The 15,642-nt window shown below is 36.1% G+C and overlaps 1 pseudogene; it reads right to left on the reverse strand.

Annotated features, from left to right (window-relative positions):
* Positions 1 to 620: 620 nt before the first annotated feature.
* LOC127210646 (sulfotransferase 1E1-like) overlaps positions 621 to 15,642 on the reverse strand; it is a 16,400-nt pseudogene continuing 1,378 nt past the window's right edge.

The raw sequence follows: 15,642 nt of genomic DNA on the forward strand, positions 1-15,642 counted from the left end.
TATTCAAATGGTGCTTTATTGGAAAATCTCTGAATTCCAAGTTATGGAAATCTTGCATGACTGTGAGTGCAGTCCGTGATCCTGTGCTACATCCGCATGGACTAAAGGCTTAAAACATAAGAAAATACATTTCTTTTATTTTAGTTTAACCAATTTTCTATAATTTATGAATCTTTACATGTTATCGTTAAGTGGCCTTATAATTATGGGATTGTTTTAATTTGTTCATATAATTGTGTATGTTTTCGGCTTCCAAACACAATCACAAGGTTGCCTACTTGCCACTCTCAATGCACTTTTATGTTTGTTGGCCTGTGCATCACCAAGGAAGTATTTATATTGTAATGAATGCATGGATATTTAAATATAGAGACATCAAATTATTTTTATTAGAAATATTTGAATGCTGTTTGAGGACAATGCTTATGTTATATATAAGAAAATGTGTTGCTGCCGTCAAACTATTCAGAAATTAAATTGACGTGAGAGTTTGAAAAACAGATCGAAATTAAACCGTCAGCCTTTCATAGACTCTTACTTCTACTGAAAGGCAAAGCAAGAGAAACTGCAGGATAAGTTGGAAGAACATCCCGGTTTCGGATACAAGAGAAGGAAGTGTCTCAGAGCTCTGTTCTAAACTTCACAGTGCAGTCCTTCATCTGCTGTTTGTAGTGCTCCTCAAACCTCTCTCTCAGAGCTGCTGTGAAGTGGTTCTTCCAGTCCCCAACAATCCCTGTGGCAACACAGACAGAAACAGCATCAGCTCTTTGAACCAGAACTGTGGGAGTTCACTATCTTGTATCTACTTCATTAATAATGTGAACATTTTCTCCTAATATGCAGTTTTCCCAATCAAATATTCAAGGACCGCACTGCTGATTTTTAGAAAGATAAATTATTTGTTTTTGTTGTCCTGACAAAAATTTACTTGGCTCACCCTTTCTTTCCTATATTACTTCAGATGAGTTTCCTTCTTTGATTTTTCTCTCATACATCAGGACTTCTACGGTGAGATCTGTGGTGTAATGACTATTAAATTATTGAATACCATCTTTGTGCTGATAAATCTCTCTCAAATCCACACTTATGCTTTTGTATCCAATTACATAAATGACACTGCTGCCTAAATGCTATATAAAAAAAATCTCAAATTTCAGGTATACAAATTGACTATAATTTTCCCAGGTAATGCTCCTATGTAAATAAATTTTCTTTTCATTGTGTTTTTAATATTATTGATAAATATACTTATTTTTAATTCCTACCTTAATCATTTAGTATTTAATATGTTCTGTCATTTGTAGAAGGAAAATGTGACTTTTAGGAACTTGTTTTTTCATCTCAAAATGAGATAATAAAGCTATATTCCAAGTTAGAAATCATAATCTATAGAGGTAATATGTACTTGGTGTACGGTATACACACAAGATGCACAGAGCAGGTTAATGACAGTTGACACATTTTAGTATTATACTGATGCCGAGACTAAACAATATTCCTTAAACTGGATAAACAAGAAACAGGTATTCATTATTAGTAAATATGGTATTTGATGCATTAATAAACAGTGTCTAAATCCTCTGCACAATTGATAACTCAATAAGAATCTTCAAAATTTAACAGTTGTGAGGAAAGCGTGTGCTAGTTATGCAGGGTGAATAACCTTGAGTAGATTTTTGCATAAGTCATGGCAGCTTAGAGCTTTTAACAGAGAGCCACATGGCTTTCTCTTCTCACCCTTTCTCATGAAAGGCGATACTTTTTGGTTCATTATTTCATCTGGCATCATTGTGTAATTGGTGGATGGATTGTTCTTCATTTCCTGGAATGAAGTGTGCTGGATGATTTTGTCCACAAGCTCCTCTGAGGGCTTTTTCCCCAGGAACTCGATCAATTTTATCACTTCTCTTCTGATATCCTAGGGAGAAACAAAGCGATTGAAAACCAAGGTAACAAAAATTGGTGAATAGCTAACAGGAGACTTGATACCCTATGAGCATAAACAGGGGGAGGAGGTCTCCCTGGGTCATAGTCATAGGGGACGGGAGTAAGGGGAAAATAGCAGGGAGGGAGGAATGGGAGGATACAAGGGAGGGGATAACCATTGAGATGTAATATGAATAAATAAATAAAATAAAATTTAAAAAAAGAAAGAAAAAAGAAAAAATGATAGGGAGCATTATTTTCTATCAGGTCATATTGGAATTGAATATATAATGAAGAAAAAAAACTATTCTAGAACAATTCTTCCTCATCCACAATAGATACAGGAAACATTTTAAAAGCTTATAGGACTAAATGAGATAACTAGTAAAATACTTCTTCCTAATATTTTCCTTCCTCTCTATTTATTTTTCCATAGACATGTGCATGTGCATATGTGCGTGTGTGTGTGTTTGTGTGTGTGTCTCTCTCTCTCTGTGTGTGTGTGTGTGTGTGTGTGTGTGTGTGTGTGTGTGTGTGTGTGTGTGTTCAAGTGTGAATGCCAGAAATGCATAGTAATATAATTTCTTCTTTTTTTTCAGGGTCTTTTTTTGTTTAGTTTTTGTTTTTGTTTTGTTTTATATTTCATTAATTTATCCATATTACATCTCTGTTGCTATTCCATCCCTTGTATCCTCCCATTCCTCCCTCCCTCCCATTTTCCCATTATTTCCCTCCCCTATGACTGTGCCTGAGGGGGATTACCTCCCCCTGTATATGCTCATAGGGTATCAAGTTCTTCTTGGTAGCCTGCTATCCTTCCTCTGAGTGCCACCAAGCCTCCCCCTCCAGGGGACGTAGTCAAATATGGGGCAGCAGAGGTAATGTGAAAGTCAGTCCTCACTCTCTACCCAAACTGTGGAGAATGTCCTCTCCATTGGCTAGATCTGAGTAGGGATTTGAAGTTTACTGCACGTATTGTCCTTGGCTGGTGCCACAGTTTGAGCAGGGCCCCACAATTTCCTCTTTTGCTCTATACTTTACTGTACTAAGACAGGCTGTCTCAACCCAGAGCTTACGTGCCTGCGTCTATAGCACTAGGATTAGATGTGGGTTTCCATACCTACCTGGTTTAATAAAGGACTGGGGATCTGAATAAAGGTTGAGGGACTCAGTACTCAAGCTCACATAGCAATGACTATATCCACTTTCACTTTCACTGTCACATCGTTATTTAATTATTTTTTTATTCTTTTGGAGGCAAATCTTTGCTATTCTGCTCAAATATGGCTTGAACTCCTAATTACCTATCTTAAGAATTACTAGAATATTTATATGTTTTCCTTTTCCTACCTTTTTCATGTCCTCATAGAACATAAATAGCACATGTGCACTCTTACTCTTTTCCCACCAAGATTTTACATGATCATACCAGGAACCATATGGAACTGAAATTAGAAGAAGAAAGGTGTAAAGACATTAGGTAATCATCTTATAAGCTTGACAGAAGTTTTTCAATTCATTAATAAAAGACAAAAGGATCGTAGAATTAAAACTAACAGGCCAGCTCCACTTATTAAGAAGCACAATAATGACACAAAATTGTTAGCTTCATCTTCAGAAACATTTATTTGGTTTTATCATCATGACATGTATGATGATGTTGACAAAAGATAAACCAACTCAATTTAGTGCAATGAGATCATATTTTATACTGATGCATGTGTCCATGTGTGTGTGTGTGTGTGTGTGTGTGTGTGTGTGTGTGTGTGTGTGTGCGTGTGTGTGTGTAGCTACGTGTGTCATTGTTCATGTCTGTGCATATCTCTGTGTTTCTATTTGTTTGTGTGAGGGGGGAGGGACAGAGAGAAGCAGGGATAGTGGAGGGAGGGAGAGAGAAAAGAGAGACAGACAGAAAGACAGACCACATACACAGAGTGAGAGAGAGACAGACAGACAGACAGACAGAGACAGAGAGACAGAGAATAGTAAACATGAGAGCATTATCTATAAGACTAGTAATTTAGATTGCGAAAGGTGTTCTTTTAGGGACAATTCCAATCCCTCTTGCTCCAAGGGTTCAATGGTAGGGATGGTGTGGCAAATGCTGCCACCTTTTCTTCTATTGTCCTTACACAACAGCTTTACCAAATCCAAAGCTAACAAAACAGTGCAAACATGTTATGAGTCTTGACTTGACATTAACCCACTGTGTCCTTTCTCTGTGCTTTGATACTATAAGCAAAGTTTCTTTTGATAAGACCCACAATGACTTTACAATGATTGAATTCGCCATTTTTAAGGCATATAAATTATTTTCTCCTGTTTTCAAGGAGAATCTTGACAATCCTGAGGCGTATATTTTCTTCAAGATGCTGTAGATTATATTTTTTCCTGCAGCCACAGATCTAATGAGCAATATTATCTTCTATGGATAAAAAATTTCTTTCAGTTATCCCTATGAAATTTCTTTCTATTTGGTTTTTCAAGACAGGGTTTCTCTGTGTAGCCCTGCCTGTCCTGGACTCACTTTGTAATCCAGGCTGGCCTCGAACTCACAGAGATCTGCCTGCTTCTGCCACGTGTGTGCTGGGATTAAAGTCTTTGGCCACCATACCTGGCTTCATATACATTATTTAACAAAGCTTAAACTATTCTTTTACCTTTTGTCTTCAAATATAAACACTCAGTTTATTTACTCAAAATTTTAATGGAATGGTAAAGTGCTTAAGAAACTCTTTACTGTTCAGTGAATTCAAAATGGAAATATCCAGTTGCATACCTAGAAGAATAAGCAAGACTTTCATCGCTATTCAGAATGACTGTATATGCCTATATCTGACTTTGTTTATGTCCTTGGCAATTTCCTTGGAAAGAAATGAGCCATGCTTTTACACCCTCACACACTTTTGTTCAATCATGTCACAACATGTTCTAAACATTTTGAAGATATAAAAATGTATGTTAGAGGAGGGACACACTAACTCTCAGACTTATAGAGGGGAAACTACCAGCACTGATGTTCACACTAGAACCAATGCATTTACTTGTTGGCATTATATGGAATGCCCAGAGCCTCTAACTTTCCATCCTCCTCACATACAAAATCCTGCTATCACTTTATGCACCAGTATTTTAGAATTTGTAAAATAATATATCCCTTAGGAACCTTAGAGTCTACATCTGTTTACATATATATTTATATTTACATTCTACTTATGTTTCTATATTTATATCATCTTATATTTATATTATATTACATTTCTGTTTACATGTATTATGTTAATCGGTTGCACATATTTATATATTTCTATTTCATTTCTGTATATATGTTTATATTCTACTTATATTGTATGTCTGTATGTTATAATTCTATGTTTTGTATATTTATATATAGTTATTTATATTATCTCTGTTTATATTAATTCATTTACTGTTGTTTGCCACAAAATAGCATTTGTTTTGTTTTTTCCTTTTTTGAAAAAAAAATCTAAAGAAGCTAATTTGCTCTTACCTTGGCCTTGCATAAATTTCTCCCAAAATTCTGAAAAGGATTCAGGATTTGGATAACTAGTTATCATAAGGAAAAAGTAATAATAAGAGACCACCACATCCTTGGCATTCCGGCAAAGATAGATCATCTGGAGGATGAAAGAAGTTGTTAAATCACTGACAGAGATCTTTTATTGTACAAGATTGTTTTAGCAATTCTGGGTTTTTTGTTTTTTCCATATGAAGTTCAGAATTGAACTTTCAAAGTCTTTAAAAAATTGTGTAGGTATTTTGATAGGGATTGCATTGAATCTGTAGATTGTTTTTGGTAAGATGGCCATTTTTACTATGTTAATTCTCTCGATCCATGAGCAAGGAAGATCATTCCATCTTCTCAGGTCATCTTCAATCTCTTTCTTCAGAGTTTTGAAATTTTTTTCAAACAAGTCCTTCACTTGCTTGGCTAGAGTAACTCCTAAATATTTTATATTGCTTGTGGCTAATGTGAAGGGTGTGGTTTTCCTAATTTTTTCCTCTGCAAGCTTGTCATTTGTGTATAGGAAGGCTACAGACTTTTTTGAGTTAATTTTGTATCCAGCCAATTGCTGAAGGTGTTTATCAGCTTAGGAGTTCTCTGGTGGAATTTTGAGGATCACTTATGTAGACTGCATCTGTAGACTGCAGACTATCATCTGCAAATAGGGATAATTTGACTTCCTCCTTTCCACTTGGATACTCTTGATCTCCTTTTGTTGTCTTATTGCTCTGCCTAGAACTTCGAGTACTATATTGAAGAGATATGGAGAGAGTGGGCAGCCTTGCCTTGTTCCCAATTTTAGAGGAATTTTCCTTGAGTATCTCACCATTTACTTTGACTTTGGCTATTGGCTTGCTGTATATAGCCTTTATTATGTTGAGGAAAGTGCCTTGTATCCCCGATCTCTCCAAAACTTTAAACATAAATGAGTGTTGGATTTTATCAAAGCTTTCTCTGCATCTAGCCAATGGACAGGACATTCTCCACAGTTGAGTGGAGAGTGGGGTCTGATTTTCACACGTACTGTGGTGCCTCATATTTGACCACATCCCCTGAATGGGGAGACCTGGTGGCACTCAGAGCAAGGTTAGCAGGCTACCAAGAAGAGACTTGATACTCTATGAGCATATACAGGAGGAGGAGGTTCCCCTCATAAGGAGAGGAGTAGAGGGGAAAATGGGAGGGAGGAATGGAGGATACAAGGGATGGGATAACCATTGAGATGTAATATGAATAAATTAATAAAATAAAAAATCACTGGCAGGGTTATCAACCATGTTGTTATCAAAATTTAAAGATTCTTCTTTCCAACAACTAATAATACACATTCCTTTTGGAAAAAGATAAAATATATAAACAATATACAGAAAAAAGCTACTTTAATATCTTAAGTTGATGCGATCTATGGATCTATGTCTTCTTGGCCTTTAGTCTGATCCTGCTAGGAAATATATTCAATAGCCAGATGTAATAGTGCCATTTCTTGCACTGGTCATGTCTGTTTCCTACTTTTTATTTGTATGACATTTTCACCGATAAAAATTTGAGTCACCCGGATTGTTTCCCCAATTTTATGAGTAAAAATAATGAAATCTAAGTTAATTCACTATGTAAGAGTATTGAAGGAATTAATGCAAATAAACAAGTTGAAAGATTACTCAGTCAAGAGTACAGTTTTTTCTGTCTTTTGTTTTTTTTTTTTTTCGAGACAGGATTTCTCTTTGTAGCCTTGGCTGGCCTGGACTTTCTTTTGTAGACCAGGCTGGCCTCAAACTCACGTGATCTGCCTACCTCTGCCTCCTGAGTACTGAGATGATAGGCGTGTTCTTTAGACCACATTACAATTTGGATACTAAAGACAAAAATGCCCTCTAGTTCCTTGCTTGCAGTTAGAAAAAAAATTAGCTTCCATAGTTGTATTAATCCATATCTCTAAACTCCTTTGAGGGCTTCCCCTTAATTGTTTATAACAAAAGTGGCTGCTACATCCCGAAAGGAAGATCCTCATGCTTATATGCACTAGATAAATATCAGTGAATCAGCAAATCCTGAAGCTGCCATTTCTAGCATTAGCACAATAAAATTCTATCCTTCAAAGGCCCCCTCTTTTTGCACTCAGATTTTTCTCAGCAATAAATAAATGAGACAAAGGATGTAGCCTCTTCCACGGCTGACTGTCAAGGCTCCCGAAGCGAGTTTCTGGAAGTCTGCCAGCCTATGTTCATACTCTGTCCTTAGGCTTTCAGGACCTTTATCACTGATATCAAAGAGTGTCTGCCCTTACCTCTCTACCAGAAGCTAAGTTAAGCTCCTTAGCTTGCTCATGCATTTACAGAACGGTTTTAAAGAAAGGTTTCTGCTTATTCTTTGAAAAATCGTTCTCATGTTTAAAGAATTTTCAAAAAAGTTCGAAAGGAGAATAAAAATACTTCTGTTTTGTACCAAGTTTGCTATTAAACATAATAGACTTTTAAAACTTATTATAATTCTCCCAACTTCTTTTTGCTAATTGAATGGAAATGTACACACCCTCATATCCATAAATTGACCTCTCACTTTTCATCCTTTGCCCACACCACTGTTCTCTTGTTTCAGGAGTGTTCCTTGAATCTCAATAGGTTGTCTGTATTTCAGACTGAGACTGTTTCTCTTCACATTCTTGGAGACACTGTTGTCTCTCACTTTTACCTCCATCTGATTTGTATGATCTCACTTTAATGGATATTATTAAATATCGTAAATGTTTCACTGTGCAGTCCTTTTTATTCCTTCAATGAACATCTAATTTTTTTCTGGAGTTGCTACTTTCCATGCAACTGTCTCTAGAATTCCTAGTACACACACAAAAAAAATTTAGTTATCACTGTCTACCCTTGAATTCTCCTTCTGATGTCTTTTTGGAGTTTTTTTTTCAATCATTTCAACCAACAATGTAAACATCAAGCCTTCTTCACTAACCCTTTCCACCCTCTCTACATTTTTGTTATCTAAATTCACAATGGATCCAATTTACCAAGTTAATTTACTCATTCATAATTAGTTGTTTTTTTATTTAGCCAACAACTTTTATAAGTGAATTTTTAATTTTGTCATCTCACTAAAAGTTCCACATTGGAGCCTGCACCACCTTGTGTGTTTTTCTCCATCAAAGATCTGCTCCTGTTTCTCATATATTATTCCATATACCTCCCACTAAACCACATTACAACCTCAAAACCATTGTCCTTAAATTATTTTCTCACTTGTTGTCCTGCTCTTTTTAAATATCACTTTCTTTGTCCTTTTTTTTTTTTTTTAGCCACTACTCCAAACATACTTTAGCAAAAATAGATCTTGAAATAATTCAAGGCCAAATCCATTCAGTTATGTCTTTTCCTTTGATGGCTTCTGAGGCATAAGACAGTATGCAGTAAAAACCTGACTGCAAGTTCAATGGAGCGATAATATCCTACGACACTTTTCAGACGAAAAAAGGGGCTCGATTAAAACTCTTAACAAAAGTGGTATTGAGACATTTGAAGAAAGTACACAACTGTGAGATAGCTTTTCTGTGGGAAAGCATACAGAGGGTGTGTATTTAATGTTACTTCAGTTGAAAATAAAAGCATTAGAACCTTTGAAGTGTGGAGCCCCAGATATCTGGAAAGTGTCAACTATATCAAGAAGCTCTAGCAGGCAGAATACAGAAGAACATCTACTCTGTGGCCAATCTTTGCCTGCGCTGGAGAATTGTGTGACCTTTTCTCTACAAAGCAGCTCAATCTTACTACAAGTAAAGTAATATCCAAGTCTGAACTTGACATCCAGCTTTCCTATGGTAAGTCCTAAGAAACTTTCTTTGAATCTTCTACATAGCATGGATGCTTAACTTTCCAGGCAAGCTGACCTGGTTCCTGAGGTCTCCTGGGAATGTCTCTGGGTTTGAATGAATTCCTCATCTTTTAAAATCAAGCATCTGCATTAGAAGTCTTCTCTTCTATGATCTAAGCACTACCCATAGAGTCTGTTTACTTATTCCTTTACTCTCAGACACTGTTTCCATGGAATTAATGATTATCTGTGTCTTATGTCCCTAGCACCTTACAGGAACTGGTATTTTTGAGAATGGTTTGCACCCTCCAAAATTCCCGTTCAAGTTCAATGTTCACAATGAACATTGTGTATTGTAGAATGAATACAATTTGACTTTGGTATTTAGAGTTTGGGCTTTTTGGCAGTGTCAAGGTTTAGAAAACGTCACTGTAGTAGCAAACTCCTAAGTGCTGGTAGTTTAAAGAAAAGAGAGACTAGAGACATAAATATGTAATGTTTCTGCTGACTTGTATTTTGCCTTGAAACTTTGTCAACAAGAAGGCAAGTAAAACAAGTAAAACATCAGCAAATAAAACATCTTGCCCTGGATCAGAACCACAAACCCAAATAAATATCTTTCTTGTAGTTTTCCAGGTGTGAGTATATTATTAGCAATGAAATGGATAATAACAGCCACTTTCCTTCACTGAGTAAATGCTTATGTCAAGACACTTGTCTGGATATCGTGTCCTGATTAATTTGAATGCCGCACAGTTAGTCACACACAATATTTTGTAAAATAAAGGCATTCAATACACTGGGATATAAATGCAGGTTTCTTGCATTTATTCAGTGCATCTGGTGCGTTAAGCACCAGGTTGAGGTTACAAAAGTGATTGTACTCAGTTCTTGTAAAAAAAAAAAAAAAAATCACACTACTGGTCTTCTACTACCTGGAAACAAAGGCTTAGAGTTTAACTAGTTTTCAGAATCACCATAAGCCAAGACAAAAAAAAGAGGTGTAAATACAATCTAAACTTGGATTATGCTAAAAATAGTTCACATTTGTTGAAAAATCTGTGTGTTAAAAGAAAAGAGTAATTAAGTGTGTATAAAATGCCTTTTAGGTGATACCTGTATCTGTAAAGTGGCAAGAGTTTAATGCAAGCCTAATAAAAATGTAATTCTGGTTACCTTGCAATTCTTTTCCCAAAATGATGCTGGAAGAAGATCGGGTGGCAGGTGAGTTTTCACTATTCTAGGAGATTCCTTCCCTTTCAATTGTTTCACACCTCATTTAAAAATAATAGATAATTTGAAAAATGTTCATATAAATTTTAATGAGTATTTTAAAAGAGATTATTTCATATTTTAAATTGACATAATAATAATAATAATAATAATAATAATAATAATAATAATAATAATAATGCAATCTCCCTGTAAAGAAAATTATTAAATAAACTGCAAAGTAAGATCAAACATTTTCATCAATTGAAGTGAATAATTTTTGACATGTTGATAAGCAAACTTTTATAAATACAGTTGTGACTATCCTTGAAATTCAGTGAAGTTTCCTACTATATATAATATTTTCAGCCCTGGAAACTTAGAAGGAAATGCTGGCATATTACAAGACTTTCCTGATCACATACAATAGTTAGGATCATTCACTATTCCAGGCCCATGGCATACTATAGGACTATGGTGGATTTACAGTGGTAGAATCTGCTATATAGATGACAGAATATTAATTTGCTCATGTTGTTTAAATTCCTTTACTTTTATTGCAACATAACCATATCTATATTATCTATCATACCATATACATGCATCTTAAATGCGTGTATGCATCTTTAAAAATAAAATATAAAATTACCATTTATTAGATCTTCATTTCTGCATTCCAGGAAAGGAACCCTGTTAAAAATTGCATCCTCTTTGCATTTTTCCACATCACCTTCTTTATAGATCATATATACAATTTCACTGACCCATGTAGTTCCTATAAAAATTAAACACACCTTATTATCCAGTGAACCCATATGGCTGGTAACAGTATTATTTTAATAGTGTTTGACAACATCCAAACTCAAATGATGTTTTCTTGAATATGTAACATACATCACCCAGAATAACTTCAGAAAATATAAATGTATAGTGTCATGAATAACAACTGCTGAATGTGCCCAAACCTTCCCATGATGAATTGTGACATTATAAAAGCTCATCACACTCTGAACTTCAACTGTTATGAGTAAGAAGTGAGGAGACTTGAATAAAAAGAGAAGCTTGGGTGACACACACAACCATACTTTCCAGCTACAGACTTTACTGGTAGTTTGTGTGCCTAAACCGAGGCCTCACTCAGAGATTGTAGAAGAGTATGAATTGCATTTCTGGCCTTTGATGAATACGATGAGAGAGAGAGAGAGAAAGAGAGAGAGAGAAAGGGAGAGAGAGAGAGAGAGAGAGAGAGAGAGAGAGAGAGAGAGAGAGAGAGAGAGAAGAAAATCAGTAATGACAAAGTATAATTTTATTTCTTAACATGTTATACAGACAAGAATACAGAGTTTGAAACATACAAGGAAGGATATATGCTCTGTGCTGCTGTCACTGATATAGCATCTAGGGTGTTAAATGAGAAGTTCCCTCATGAAACAGGAGCAATGTGGTTCAGCAGTTAAGGGCATTTGTTGCTCAAGCAGAGGACCCACGTTTGGCCCTCAATACCAAACTGGCAGCTCAAAGAATCTATTTCTCTAGTTCTACAGAAACTGACATCTTCCTTTTTTCTTTCTATGTGGACACTAAGTGTATAAGCAGTGCAAGTACATACATGCAGATAAAACACTCATGCATAAAATAAAAATAAATTTATCTTAATGAAAGATGAAGTTCCCTTATGAAGAAAAGACAATTGACTTAAGATTAATAAATTGCTAGTATGATCTCACCACTTGCATGAGATAAGGAAGAGCCCTATGAGGCAGCAGTATGAGATTCGAATCTCATACTGCTGCCTCATAGGGCTCTTCCTCTCATGCAAGTGGTGAGATCATACTAGCAATTTATTAATCTTAAGTCAATTGTCTTTTCTTCATAAGAACTTCATCTTTCATTAAGATAAATTTATTTTTATTTTATGCATGCAGTGTTTTATCTGCATGTATGTACTTGCACTGCTTATACACTTAGTGTCCACATAGAAAGAAAAAAGGAAGAGGTCAGTTTCTGTAGAACTAGAGAAATAGATCTTTGAGCTGCCAGTTTGGTATGAGGGCCCAAACGTGGGTCCGTGCTTGAGCAACAAATGCCTAACTGTGAACCACATTGCTCCTGTTTTCATGAGGGAAACTCTCATTTAACACACCTAGATGCCTATATCAGTGAAGCAGCACAGAGCATATATCCTTCGTTGTATGTTGCAAACTCTGTATTCTGTCTGAAACATGTTAGAGAATAAAATTGATACTTTGTCATTACTGATTTTTCTTCTTCTCGTCTCTGTCTCTCTCTCTCCTCTCCTCTCTCATCTCTCTCTCTCTCCTTTCTCTCTCTCCTCTCTCTCTCTCTCTCTCTCATCGTATTCATCAAAGCCAGAAAATGCAATTCATACTCTCTACATCTCTGAGTGAGGCCCTCGGTTTAGGCACACAAACTACCAGTAATCTTGTAGCTGGAAAGTATGGTTGTGGTGTCACCCAACTCTCTTTTTATTCAAGTCCCTCACTTCTTACTCATAACAGTTGAAGTTCAGAGTGTGATAGCTTTTATAATTCACAATTCATCAGGGGAAGGTTTGGGCCCACATTCCAGTTGTTATTCATGACACTATACATTATATTTTCTGAAGTTATCTGGGTGAGTGTATGTTACATATCAAGAAAACATCATTCGAGTTTGGATGTGTCAAACACTATAAAATAATACTGTTACCAGCCATATGGTTGCCTGGATAATAAGGTTGTTTTATTTTTATAGGAACTACATGGGTCAGTGAAATTGTATTATGAATCTATAAGAAGGGATGTGGAAAAATGCAAAGAGGATGCAATTTTTAACAGGGTTTCCTTTTCCTGGAATGCAGAATGAAGATCTAATAAATGTAATTTTATATTTTATTTTAAGATGCATACACGCATTAAAAGATAATGGTATGATACTATAAGATATTGTATGTTGTGCGCAATAAAAGTAAGGAATTTAAACAACATGAGCAAATTAATATTCGTCTCATATACTCCCGTTCTACCACTGTCTACCCTCCCATAGTCCTATAGTCATGCCATGCCTGGATAGTGACTGTCCTAACATTGATGTGTCGGAAAGTCTTAATAATCTGCCACGCTTTCCTTCTGTTTCCCCGGGCTGACATTATTTGGACTAACTTCACCTGAATTTCCAGGATGTCCACACTGTATTTATAACGTTTGCTTCTCTGTCCAATTTTCCACTTGTGCTGTTTGTCTTACGTTGCGTTTTTCATTTTTCTTCGGGGTTGCATTCTTTTTCGTTTTTGATTCTTTATTATTTATTCATTCTGTCAATTTCTTGTCATCTTTTATATCGACATACCCTTTCTATGAACTTTTTCTAGTCTTTTTCTGCAGTGTGACATTGAACGGGAGGAATCTCCTGATGTGAAACACTCAACCTGCCACCCGATCTCTTCCAGCATCATTTTTGGAAAGAATTGCAAGGAAAAATAACCAGAATTGACATTTTTTATTAGGCTTGCCATTAAACTCTTGTCACTTTACAGATACAGGTATCACCTAAAAGAGCATTGTTACACACTTACATACCTTTCTTTTAACACACAGATTTTTTTCAACAAATGTGAACTATTTGTAGCATAATCCCAATTTAGATTGTATTTCCCACCTCTTTTTTTGTCTTGGCTTATGGTGATTCTGAAACTAGTTAAACTTAAGCCTTTGTTCCAGGTAGTAGAAGACCCAGTAGTGTTTTATTTTTTTTTTTTTTTTTTTACAAGAACTGAGTACAATCCACTTTTGTAACCTCAACCGTGTGCGTAACCGCACCAGATGCACTGAAGTAAATGCAAGAAACCTGCATTTAGACCCAGTGTATTGATATGCCTATTTTTACAACAATATTGTGTGTGACAACTGTGCGGCATTCAAATTCCAATCTAGGACCGATATCCAGACAAGTGTCGTGACATAAGCATTACTCAGTGAAGGAAAGTGGCTGTTATATCCATGCATTGCTAATAATATACTCACACCTGGAAAATCACAGAAAGATATTTATTGGGTTTTGTGGTTTCTGATCCAGGGCAAGAATTGTTTTATTGCTGATGTTTACTTGTTTACTTGCCTCCCCTTGTTGACAAAGTTTCAAGGCAACAAGCAAGTCAGCAGAAACATTACATATGTTATGTCTTAGTCTCTCTTTCTTTAAACTACGAAGCACTTAGGAGTTTGGCTACCTACGTGACGTTTCTAAACCTTGGACTGCCCAAAACGCCCAAAACTCTACAAGCCAAAGTCAAATGTATTTGCATCTCTACAATACACAATGGTTCATTGGACACATTGACTTGAAAGGAATTTTGCGTGCAAACCATTCTCAAAAATCCAGTTCCTGTAAGGTGCTAGGACATAAGACACAGATAATCATTCAATCCACTGGAGAACAGTGTCCTGAGGCATAAAGGAAATAGTAAACCAGGACTTCTATGGGTAGTGCGTAGATCCATAGAAGAGAAGCTGTCTAATGCAGATGCTTGATTTTAAAAGATAGGAATCTCATTCAACCCAGAGGAAGTTCCCAGAACCGTCAGGAACCAGGTCAGCTTGCCTGGAAAGTCAAGCACCATGCTATGTAAAGATTCAACAAGTTTCTTAGTGACGTACCATAGGAAGCTGGATGTACAGTTTCAACTTGGATATTACTTGACTTGATAGATTGAGCTCGCTTGGTAGACTAAAAGGTCCACACATTCTCCAGCGCAGGCAAAGAGTTGGCCACAGAGTAATGTCTTCTGTATTTGCTGCTAGAGCTTCTTGATATAGTTGACACTTTCCAGATATACTGGGGCTCCACCTTCAAGTTCTTAATGCTTTATTTCAACTGAAGTCACATAAATGACACACCCTCTGTATGCTTCCCACATAGAAAAGCTATCTCCACAGTTGTGTACTTCTTCAAATTCTCATACACTTTTGTTAAGAGTTTTAATCGATGCCCCTTTTTTCGTCTGAAAATGTGGGTCGGATATTATCGCTCCATTGAACTGCAGTACAGGTTTTACTGCATAACTGTTCTGATGCCTCAGAAGCCATCAAGGAAGAGACATAGACTAAGGGGGGGTTGGGGAATGGGATGTTGGGGGGGGTGGATCCTTGAATTATTTCAAGATCTATTTG

The sequence above is a fragment of the Acomys russatus genome, chromosome 28, assembly GCF_903995435.1.
Source record: "Acomys russatus chromosome 28, mAcoRus1.1, whole genome shotgun sequence".
In the NCBI taxonomy this organism is placed as follows: Eukaryota; Metazoa; Chordata; class Mammalia; order Rodentia; family Muridae; genus Acomys; species Acomys russatus.